This window comes from Artemia sp. Qi Xiang Cuo, chromosome 16, assembly GCF_049724085.1.
Source record: "Artemia sp. Qi Xiang Cuo chromosome 16, ASM4972408v1, whole genome shotgun sequence".
NCBI lineage: Eukaryota > Metazoa > Arthropoda > Branchiopoda > Anostraca > Artemiidae > Artemia > Artemia sp. Qi Xiang Cuo.
In genome coordinates, this window is record NC_142809.1 from 52333322 (window position 1) to 52346106 (window position 12785).

Below are 12785 nucleotides of genomic sequence, written 5' to 3' on the forward strand. Positions count from 1 at the left end.
CCAATAGGGGGGAAGAACTCAGTGTTAACTAACAGTCTTGGGTTGTTAGTGATTGTCAAATCTAGTAGGGATGGCGTTTGGTTATTTTTATACCAGGTTGGTTGGTCTATTACCTGATATAAACTATTGCTAGCCAAATATTCAACAAATGGGCTACTAAAAACAGAGCTTTGTTGATAACCCAATCCCTCAACCCATTTTACATCTGGTAGATTCTGGTCTCCAAGAAGAATTAAGTCCTGATTATCATTATTGGATGCTTGTTCAGCCAACAGAATAAGAGCTTGGTAAGACACATGGGCATCTCAACAACTGGGGCTCCTATATATACAACCTATCAGTAATGATTTTCCCTCATTAATAATACTGACAAAACACTCTCAACTCATGGGGAATAATCATGATTGAAAGATAAATCTCTAACCTGTATTCCTTCCTTTGTGTGGATGGTGGTGCCTCTCCTGGGGTTAAATTTTAGAACAGGCAATATCCAGGTATCCTAATATGGTTTTCTGCCAGTGGGTTGCTTGAGTTCTTGGGAGTCAATTCACAAACACACAGTATATCATAATCTTCAGTGGTGGCTGCCAATTTCAGTTCTGGAAGCTTGTTTGTTAATCTATTAATGTTTGTATAAAACAGTTTCAACACTTTCTTTTCACTGACTGGGCTGTTATTGTGTATTGCTTTCAGTAAACTTTTATAACTTATGTCTGTTAAGCTAGAGCTCGAGCAACAATGGAAAACATTACTAATATCTTTATTAATGCTCATACTAGTGTAAAACGAACAAGTTACAGTTGGGCATGTTTAAGTGGACAATATAGTCAATTCTTCATTGCTCTCCAGTTTTTTGAAGTCTGATTCTGTTTTCGCTTTTATCTCACTGTCTTTGTACAATTAAAGTGAAACTGCACATTCTCCTTCAGCTCTTTTGATTTAGTTACAATCTCCTTTTTAAACTTGTAACTGTCTGTGAAGAAAAGAAAAGGCCTAGGGTGGTCACTTGGTTTTGGAGAATTGTTTCCAAGTCACTGTGGTTTCAGAACTTTAACAGATGGCAGGCTGTACGATTGGGTAAGATGGTCCTGAATAAACATTTGGATTTCAGCAGCCTCTTCACACGAATCCGATATTCCATATGCCACATTGTTAAGCTGACGTTTCTGTTTTTCTCTGTCCTCACGAATAATATTTCTCACGTCACTTTTAAACTTCGTTGCACTGTCACTATGAGATTGACTCAGCTTACTATTAACTATGTCTTCTATTTTAGTGTCCACCTTGGCTAGGGAACAGTTGTCTGCAACATCAGTTTCTAAGTTTGAGATCCTATTCTTCATATTCACTAGTTCATGCTTGAGATCTACTTGGAACTGCTTAAGCGAGGCAGTTACAGCTTTTGAGACAGTTGATTCAATTAGCTTTTGGGTGGTGTCTGAGCCTAGGCTGATGTTCCCACTAACAATACAAACTGGGCAAAACCATTCACACATGAGTCTATCAGTCATTTTTTTGGAACAGTACATATTCTGACCGTGAGATCCCAATACACTCTGTGCCTAACTATTTGTCACAACCATCACATGATAAGGCTGAAGATTGTTCATCAAGTTAAACCTGACAACTACCACATTCATCCTCATTCTTTTTAGGACTTACCCAGTGTTGGGGTTTTCTTTTTCTTAATTACATTTGCTTATAGTATAATTTCAAAAGACAGGTTAAATTCCCGTTATTAAGCGATAGTGGTTTTGCAATAGGTAAGCTTTGAACCAAGTTCTATTTTCGTACTTCCTGGTTTGGGAGTCATTGAAAGATAAATCTAAGAGGTAAAATTGGGTTTGAATGAGGATTTAGCTGATTGGCTGGGCCAAGTGACAGTCCACCCCTATGGACAGTGCTGTAAAGATTATTATTATTTTTTAGTCTGTGTTTTGACCCCGTTTGGGGAAGGATATCTCTGTTGTTATATGTAACCCTTTTGGAAGAATACAAGTAAGGTATTTTCTACAAACTGTGTACTATTTTCCGTAACCCAGGCAGGGCAGGAATAGAGCTACGAGGTACCGTCATTATTATATTGACAGGGAGGTTTGTTACCTCCAAGGAGAGAGTTAAGAGATTTTCTAGCCGTAACCCAAGGCGGGAACATTTGGCTTTAGAAAGTGGCCATTTGACCACTTGATCACGTTATCATACCCTGGGACAGGGTATACTGTAAATCGGGTGGTACCAAACCCGATATTTGCAGAACCGTTGGGGTAAGAACGGGAATCTCACTAATATTTGGGCTGACAAGGGGTTCTCCCCTTCGAGTAAGTGGCATAGCAACCTTTTTGCGCCATTTTTGCATCAATAAGTGGCGACCCCCGTTCTTACACCCCAATACCCAGATTCTTTTATTGTTGGTTTTGGGTGGTATTCTAAACTACAGATAAGATGGGTAATGTCAATATTGTCTCAATTTTCAGTTTTCTGCAATAAAGCAAGCTGTTACTGTCAGAGGTAACTCACCAAGAAAATTTGGCAACACCAGCATTAAAAGCTTTAAAGATATAGCAGTAGATAAGACCTGTGGGAAGTGCAACACACAAAACACCTTATCCCAGCAGTTTAAGGATAAAAAAAATCCTGCTAGTATTGTATGGCCTCTTGAATGTTTGTTGTTGCTCACTTCACATCTCCAAAAATGCAGCCCGAATTATATCGCCGAAAATGCGCAAAAAGCGGCTGAGTCACTGATCTGTGGTGGTATCAAAATACAATGCTTGGCTAAATTTGGCAACTATGTAACTTCACTTGTTCAGAAGAAACAGATACACAGATGGTTTTATTTACTGCAGGGTTTGTTTACAGAAAAAGTAAACAAAAGGAGACAAAGGAATTAAAATTCCCATGGGATTTGAAACAAAAATTCACTTACTTCAAAGTCCTGGTAAGTTGAATACAACACTAAGGAGGATCACTTAAATTAACAATGAAGGTAAAATTAAGTAGAAAATATCACACAATTTGTAAGAAAATGTTTTTATCTCATAAACTAGGTATATTATCCTGTTTTCAAATTTCACATAATCAGTTGCTGTTAAGTTGCAATTGAATTCATTCCTTTTGTTTTCATATGATCTATCACTCAGATGATTCTTGTACAATCCCCTTCTCCTCTCTATTAAACATAAAGCTTTTTCAGTAATATTCTTAGCTACAGTCCTAACTTTCCTCCCTAAGACACCATCAGCAACTTCACAAATTGTTTTTCTAAAATTATTCCAACCATCTTCCACATTGTCAAATTTTAAACTCTTAAGTTTAGTATTCAACTGTTCCTGGAAAGTTTCTCTCAAATTCTCCTCCTGGAGTCTACTAGCATCATAACTTCCCAGAAGATAGTTACCGTTCCAAAATTTCAGCTTTAAATTAACCCTAGACACTACTAGATGGTGATCTTTACTTTTAGCATCAATAACAGCACTCCTATATACCCTAGTATCTTGTATTCATCCTGCCAGTCTTTGGTTTACTACAGGAATTTTAAATTTAGGTTTTTTAACTAATCCAAGATGTCAGATATATAAGCTACTCTTTGAATCCAGGGTTTGTCAGTGAGTATCTCAGAAATTGGCTCTTTTTATTTTATCTCTTAAGATATTTGATTACATCCTTAGTTGGTGCAGACTCCCATACTCTCCATGAAGTTGTTAGTTTATCTGGCTTGCAGTTCAAGCTCTTTTATTCTTATCTGAAAAAAACTTGACACAACATAGATGGTGCTCTATTGATGCAGACTCCAGACAATCCATAATAAAGTTCATTCATTTGTCTTGTGCTGCTGCTCTTTAATGTTTGCCAGAAAGATCATGACACAAACATGGCTTGTGCTTAATTAGTGCAGACTCCACGCAATCCATAATGTAGTTCATTCTTTTGGCTCATCGTGAATACTCTTTAATTTGTGTCTGAAAAACTTTGATACAAACATGGCTGGTGCTCTTTTAGTGCAGACTCCACCCAATCCATAATGTAGTTCATTGATTTGTCTTGTGATAGTGCTCTATAATTTTTTCCAGAAAGACCTTGACACAAACATTGCTAGTGCTTCATGAGTGCAGACTCCACACACTCCATAATGCAGTTCATTCTTTTGGCTCACAGTGAAAAGTCTTTAATTTGTGTCTGAAACACCTTGAAACAAACATGGCTGGTGCTATTTTAGTGCAGACTCCACACAATCCATAATGAAGTTCATTCATTTGTCTTTTGCTAATGCTCTTTAATTTTTTACAGAAAGACCTAGACACAAACAGTGCTCGTGCTGTATTAGTGCAGACTCCAAACAATCCATAATGAAGTTCATTCATTTGGCTCACAGTGAAATCTCTTTGATTTGTGTCTTATAATCCAGGACACAAACCTGGCTGGTGCTCATTGAGTGGAGACTCCAAACACTCCATACTGTCGTTCATTCATGTGTCTTGTGCTGCTGCTCTTTAAGGTGTTCCTGAAAGAAAAAGAAATACAAATTGCTATTTATGAAGTAGAGCAGACTCCAAACACGCCATCAGATCGTTCCTTATTTTGTCTCAATGTGAAAACTATTTAATTTGTGTCTAAAAAAACTTGACTCAAAGACGGTTGGTGCTCTTTTAGTGCAGACTCCACCCAATACATAATGAAGTTCTTTCTTGCGTTTTGTTCTCCTTCTCTATAATTATTTCCAGAAAAACCATGAAACAAACATAGCTCGTTCTTAATGACTTAAGACTCAACACAATCAATCTTGCAGTTCATTTATTTGTCTTGAGCTACTGCTCTATAATTTTTTCCAGACAGACCTTGACACAAACATTGCTAGTGCTTAATTAGTGCAGACTCCACGCAATACAGAATGCAGTTAATTCTAGTTGCTGTCCTTTAAAACTAAAGATATGTTTAAAGAAAATATCGGACCCTTCCCTTGTTGGTGCTAGCTAAGTGGTGACTCAGCCCAAACAAACAAGCCTAAAATTCTTTTTTCTATATCAGCTTATATGTAATGAAAGACATACAGACATTTAAAAAAACATAGCTAGTGCTTTATTAGTGCAGACTCCACACAATCCATAATGCAGTTCATTCTTTTGGCTCAGAGTGAAAACTCTTTAATGTGTGTCTAAAAAACTCGGACACAAACCCGGCTTGTGATCTTTTAGTGGAGACTTCACCCTATCCATAATAATTTTCATTATTGCTTCTATATCGGTTTCAGAGTAATTATTTAATTTAAGATATTGAAACTAAATTATATAGTTCTTATTAAGTTCAGAATAAAAATTCTACTTATTTTTTATAAGAATTTATTCACAACTTGAAAACTAGTTGAGAATTGAATGACAATACCATACACAAACATGGATGGTGGTCTTTTAGTGCAGACTCCACACAATCCATAATGAAGTTCATTCTTTTGTCTTGTGCTGCTGCTGTGTAATTATTTCCAGAAAGACCTTGACACAAACATAGCTAGTTCTTAATTATTGCAGACTCCACAAAATCCATAATGCAGTTCATTCTTTTGTCTTTTGCTACTGCTCTGTAATTTTTTCCAGAAAGACCTTGACACAAACATTGCTAGTGCTTCATTAGTGCAGACTCCACACAATCCATAATGCAGTTCATTCTTTTGGCTCACAGGAAAAACTCTTTAATTTGTGTCTGGAAAACGTTGACACAAACATGGCTGGTGCTCTTTTAGTGCAGACTCCACACAATCCATAATAAAGTTCATTCATTTGTCTTGTGCTACTGCTCTTTAATTTTTTCCAGAAAGACCTTGACACAAACATTGCTAGTGCTTCATTAGTGCAGACTCTACACAATCCATAATGCAGTTCATTCTTTTGGCTCATAGTGACAACTCTTTAATTTGTGACTAAAAAACCTTGACACAAACATGGCTGGTGCTCTTTTAGTGCAGACTCCACACAATCCATAATGAAGTTCATTCATTTGTCTTGTTCTACTGCTCTATATTAGTTACTGAAAGACCTTGACACAAACATTGCTTGTTCTTAATTATTGCAGACTCCACACAATCCATAATGCAGTTCATTTTTTTGTCTTGTGCTGATGATCTTTAATTTTTTCCAGAAAGACCTTGACACAAACATTGCTAGTGCTTCATTAGTGCAGACTCCACACAATCCATAATGCAGTTCATTCTTTTGGCTCACAGTGAAAACTCTTTAATTTGTGTCTAAAAAACCTTGACACAAAAATGGCTGGTGCTATTTAAGTCCAGACTCCACACAATCCATAATAAAGTTCATTCATTTGTCTTGTGCTACTGCTCTTTAATTTTTGCCAGAAAGACCTTGACACAGACATTGCTAGTGCTTTATTAGTGCAGACTCCACACACTCGCTTTTGGTTTTCATTCTTTTGTCTCAAAGTGAAAACTCTTTAATTTGTGTCTGAAAAACCTTGACACTAACATGGCTGGTGCTGTTTTAGTGCAGACTCCACACAATCCATAATGAAGTTCATTCATGTGTCTTGTGCTTCTGCTCTTTAATTTGTGACAGAAATAGCTTGACACAAACAGTGATAGTGCTTCTTTAGTGTAGACTCCACATACTCCATAATTTAGTTCATTCATTTGGGTCACAGTTCATTCTCTTTGATTTCTTACTAAAAAACAATGACACAAACATGTCTTGTGCTCTTTTAGTGCAGACTCCACACAATCCATAATGAAGTTCATTCATGTGTCTTGAGCTGATGATCTTTAATTTTTGCCAGAAAGAACTTGACACAAACATTGCTAGTGCTTCATTAGTGCAGACTCCACACAATCCATAATGCAGTCCATTCTTTTGGCTCACAGTGAAAACTCTTTAATTTGTGTCTTAAAAACTTTGACACAAACCTGGCTGGTGCTCTTTTAGTGCAGACTCCACACAATACATAATGACGTTCATTCATTTGTCTTGTGCTACTGCTCTGTAATGTTTGCCAGAAAGACCTTGACACAAACATAGCTAGTGCTTCATTAGTGCAGACTCCACACAATCCATAATGTAATTCATTGTTTTGGCTCACCGTTATCTCTCATTACTGTGTGTCTGAAAAAATTGGACACAAACATGGCTGCTGTTCTTTTAGTGGAGATTCCACCCACTTAATACTGAATTACAGTCATGCGTCTTGTGCTGATTAGCTGTATTGTGTTACATAAAGTAATAGAAACAAAAATTGATAGTTATTCTTTACGGCAGACTCAACATCCTACATACGTAAATTCATTCTGTTGGATAACAGTGAAAACTCTTTAATTTGTGACTGAAAAACTTTGACACAAACCTGGCTGGTGCTCTTTTAGTGCAGACTCCACACAATTCATAATGAAGTTCATTCATGTGTCTTGTGCTGCTGCTCTTTAATTTTTGCCAGAAAGACCTTGACACAAACATTGCTAGTGCTTCATTACTGCAGACTCCACACAATCAATAATGCAGTTCATTCTTTTGGCTCACAGTGAAAACTCTTTAATTTGTGTCTGAAAAACATTGAAACAAACCCGGCTGGTGCTCTTTTAGTGCAGACTCCACACAATCCATACTGCATTTCATTCATTTGTCTTGTGCTACTTCTCTGTAATTTTTTACAGAAAGACCTTGACACAAACATGGCTAGTGCTTAATTAGTGAAGACTCCACATAATCCATAATGCAATTCATTCTTTTGGCTCACAGTGACAACTCTTTAATTTTTGACTGAAAAACCTTGACACAAACATGGCTGGTGCTCTTTTAGTGCAGACTCCACACAATCCATAATGAAGTTCATTCATTCGTCTTGTGCTACTGCTCTTTAATTTTTGCCAGAAAGACCTTGACACAAACATTGCTAGTGCTTAATTAGTGCAGACTCCACACAATCCATATTGCAGTTCATTCTTTTGGATCACAGTGAAAACTCTTTAATTTGTGACTTAAAAACCTTGACACAAACACGTCTTGTGCTCTATTAGTGCAGAATCCACACAATACAGAATGAAGTTCATTCATTAGTCTTGAGCTTCTGCTCTTTAATGTTTGCCAGAAAGACCTTGACACAAACATAGCTAGTGCTTCATTAGTGCAGACTCCACGCAATCGATAATGCAGTTCATTCTTTTGGCTCACAGTGAAAACTCTTTAATTTTTTTCTGAAAACCCTTGACACAAACCGGGCTGTTGCTATTTTAGTGCAGACTCAACACAATCCATAATGAAGTTCATTCATTTGTCTTGTTCTTCAGCTCTATAATTTTTGCCAGAAAGACCTTGACACAGACATTGCTAGTGCTTAATTAGTGCAGACTCTACACAATCCATAATGAAATTCATTCTTTTGTCTCATAGTGAAACCTATTTATTTTGTGTCTGAATAAACTTGACACAAACATGGCTAGTGCTCTTTTAGTGCAGATTCCACACAATCCATAATAAATTTCATTTATGTGTCTTGTGCTACTGCTCTGTAATGTTTTCCATAAAGACCTTGACACACAAATGGCTAGTGCTGAATTAGTTCAGACTCAACATACTCAATAATAAAATTCATACTTGTGGATCACATTGACAACTCTTTGATTTGTGACTGAAAAACTTTGACACAAATATGGCTGGTGCTCTTTTAGTGCAGACTCCACACAATCCATAATGAAGTTCAGTCATTTGTATTGTGCTTCTTCTCTTTAATTTTTGCCAGAAAGACCATGAAACAAACAGTGCTAGTGCTTAATTAGTGCAGACTCTACATAATCCATATTGTAGTTCATTCGTTTGGGTCATCGTAACAACTCTTTAATTTGTGTCTGGAAAACCTTGACACAAACATGGCTTGTGCTCTTTTAGTGCAGACTCAACACAATCCATAATGTAGTTCATTCATTTGTCTTGATATTCTGCTCTATAATTTTTGCCAGAAAGACCTTGACACAAACATTGCTAGTGCTTCATTAGTGCAGACTCCACACAATCCATAATTAAGTTCATTCTTTTGTCTAGTGCTAACTCACTTTAATTAGTGACAGATAGACCATTACATAAACATTGATAGTGCTTCATTAGAGAAGACTCCACACAATCCATAATTCAGTTGATTCTTTTGGCTCATAGTGAAAACGCTTTAATTTGTGTCTGAAAAACATTGACACAAAAATGGCTGGTGCTCTTTTAGTGCAGACTCCACACAATCCATAATAAAGTTCATTTATGTGTCTTGTGCTACTGCTCTTTAATTTTTGCCAGAAAGACCTTGACACAGACATTGCTAGTGCTTGATTAGTGCAGACTCCACACAATCCATAATGCAGTTCATTCTTTTGGCTCACAGTGAAAACTCTTTAATTTGTGTCTGAAAAACCATGACACAAACATGGCTGGTGCTCTTTTAGTGCAGACTCCACACAATCCATAATGAAGTTCATTCATTTGTCTTGTGCTACTGCTCTTTAATTTTTGCCAGAAAGACCTTGACACAAACATTGCTAGTGCTTTATTAGTGCAGACTCCACCCTATACATAATGTTTTTCAGTCATGCTTCTTTAGCTGTTTATCTTTTTTGAGTTAATTTTAGTCAAAGAAACAAACTTATCGAATTAGAATAGACTTTATTCAACACGTACTCCCGAATGTTATTAAGTCTGTTTTCTCTTATTTAAAACTAATTGATTGTTGACAGTTTAACCCTGACAATCTCCTGGCAGCGTCTCATTGCTTTGATATACAACCACCTCACACATGACGTGCAGTTATGCTTCTTTATAAGTGTATATTTAATGATTGCATGACAGTCAATGAAACAAACATTGATCGTTAGTCTTTATTTCAGACTCCACACAAAACAGAATTCTGTTAAGTCAATTTTGAAACCTTGAATTCTAAATGATGTTTGGCAAAAAAACTCTCACACTCAGCTTACTGGTGATCGTTGCGTGGAGACTAAGACGAATAAATAATGTCGTTCATTCATTTTTCTTGTGCTTCTGCTCTTTAAGTTGTTACAGACATTCCAAGAAATACACATAGATCTTGATTATGTATTGCAGACTCCACACAATCCATAATGTAGTTCATTTTTTTGTCTAACAGTGAAAACTCTTTAATTTTTGTCTGAAAAACCTTGACACAAAGATGGCTGGTGCTCTTTTAGTGCAGACTCCACACAATCCATAATGAAGTTCATTCATTTGTCTTGTGCTGCTGCTCTTTAATTTTTGCCAGAAAGAACTTGACACAAACATTGCTAGTGAGTCATTAGTGTAGAATCCACACAATCAATAATTAAGACCAGTCTATTTTATCACAGAGAAAACTCTTTACTTTGTTTATTAAAAAATTTGTCACAAACCTGGCTGCTGCTCTTTTTGTGAAGACTAAACACAATCCCTACTTAAGTTCATTCATTTGTCGTGTGCTTCTTCTCTTTATTTTTTGCCAGAAAGAACTTGACACAAACATTGCTCGTGCTTCATTAGTGCAGACTCTACACAATCAATAATGCAGTTCATTCTTTTGGCTCACAGAGAAATCTCTTTAATTTGTGTCTGAAATACCTTGACACAAACATGGCTGGTGCTCTTTTAGTGCAGACTCCACACAATTCATAATAAAGTTCATTCTTGAGTCTTGTGATACTGCTCAGTAATTTTTTCCAGAAAGTCCTTGACACAAACATGGCTCGTTCTTAATTAGTGCAGACTCCACATAATCGATATTACAATTCATTCTTATGGATAACATGGAAAACTCTTTGATTTGTGTCTGACAAACCTTGACCCAAACATGGCTCGTGCTCTTTTAGTGCAGACTCCACACAGTACATAATGAAGTTCATTCATGTGTCTTGTGCTGCTGCTCTTTAATTTTTGCCAGAAAGACCATGAAACAAACATTGCTAGTGCTTAATTAGTGCAGACTCTACGTAATCCATATTGCAGTTCATTCGTTTGGATCATAGTGACAACTCTTTAATTTGTGACTAAAAAACCTTGACACAAACATGGCTGGTGCTCTTTTAGTGCAGACTCCACACAATACATAATGAAGTTCATTCAGGTGTCTGGTGCTACTTCTCTTTAATTTTTTCAAGAAAGACCTTGACACAAACATATCTAATGCTTCCTTAGAGCAGACACCACGTAATCGATAATGATGTGCATTATTGTGTCTAACAGAGAAAAATCTGTAAATTGTGTATTAAATAACATGTACAAAAAACGGCTGGTGCTCTTTTAGTGGAGACTCCACACAATCCATAATGAAGTTCATTCATTTGTCTTGTGCTACTGCTCTTTAATTTTTGCCAGAAAGACCTTGACACAAACATTGCTAGTGCTTCATTAGTGCAGACTCCACACAATCCATAATGCAGTTCATTCTTTCACTGCTTCACCCACTTCTTTTTGCTCTTCTACTACTTTTCCATCTTCCCTTTTTACTTTCCTCAGGCTATTTTTCTCTCTTTTTCTTCTTGCTTTAACTACAGAAGCTAGGTTTACCTGGTCCGATGCAAACATTTCTGCCATTTGATTCCGAGTTTTCCATCTCTCCTACTCTCTGTACTCGAGATCTTTTATTGCTCTCTTAATTTGCTCATATTCGAGCCATACAGACTCTCCCTCTCCTATTTCTTTCTTTAAGTCGTTTAACACTCTGTATAAGTACCTTTTATTTGCGTTTCTTTGGCGTTCTGACTCTTTTTCTTTATAGCTCAGGAAGACTCCTATTTTTCTTTTAAAATTCAACCAAAATTGCAGTAGGTGACTCGATTCTTGGTAACTGGCCAGAAGTCTTCTTACTTCTTTTTTTATTTCTTCTTTATCATTTCCCTGGCGGGAACTAATATCCATTCGCCAAAAAGGTCGCTTCATGGGTAGCGAAACATATTCCATATCCTCTAGCTTTATATCTACCAGTAGTACACAGTGGTCGGAGAAAACCATGGCGTTATTTTCTATATTTTTTATTTTTTCCAGTCCATCTTTCCAACAATAAACCCTGTAGATCCTCGTGCTGCCCCTTTTTTCTATTCTCGTGAAACCCATCTCCATTCCCATTTCTTGCCACACATCTACGAGTTTCCATGTTTTTACCACTTCTTTTAATTCGATATCTTTTAAATCTTCCACTTCTTTTAAATCTTCCACTTCGAATCTACCACTTCTTTTCGAATCTACCACTTCTTTTAAATCTTCTTTTCGAATCTACCACTTCTTTTAAATCTTCCTTTTAATATTTTTCCGGCTCGAACTCAAAATGTCTTTTTCCTCTAAAACAAAGTTAAAGTTATCCAATAGCAATAGCGGGCCAGTTCTTAAATATCGTGGAAAAGTGTTTTGTATTACCAACTGTCTTTCTCTTGCTTTATTTGTGCCGGAAGGCAAATGCAAATTTACAAAAACCACTCCTTTCCAGTAAATGCTTCTGACTTCACCATCCTCTTGAAAACACAGTGTTCCTCTAATATCCTTAAATCATTTGTTCACTATGTATGCTGTGTAAGGTCGGAGTCCTCCAGCAATGTAGTGGAATCCCTGTGTTTTAATATCTCTTATTTTTACTGTGTCTGATTCTTGGAGACACAATATATCAATTCTCTGCTTTACAATAAAATCTGAAACTAAACTCTGTCGTTTTTCCTGTTTTATCCCGTTAACGTTCAGCGTCGCAAATCTCATTTATTTTTGTCCGGGTTTCTTCTGCCTCTTTGGCAGCGCACTTCTTTCAGTTTCATTTTCGCTCGTTTTTCCACTTTT

The 12785-nt window shown here is 36.6% G+C and overlaps 1 protein-coding gene and 1 pseudogene across 1 annotated transcript in view; one reads left to right on the forward strand and one right to left on the reverse strand.

The window, feature by feature from the left end:
* Ras64B (ras-like protein 2) overlaps nucleotides 1-12785 on the forward strand; it is a 38772-nt gene that overhangs the window by 5089 nt on the left and 20898 nt on the right. The window lies entirely within an intron of this gene.
* On the reverse strand, nucleotides 386-1100 carry LOC148943080 (uncharacterized; annotated as a pseudogene).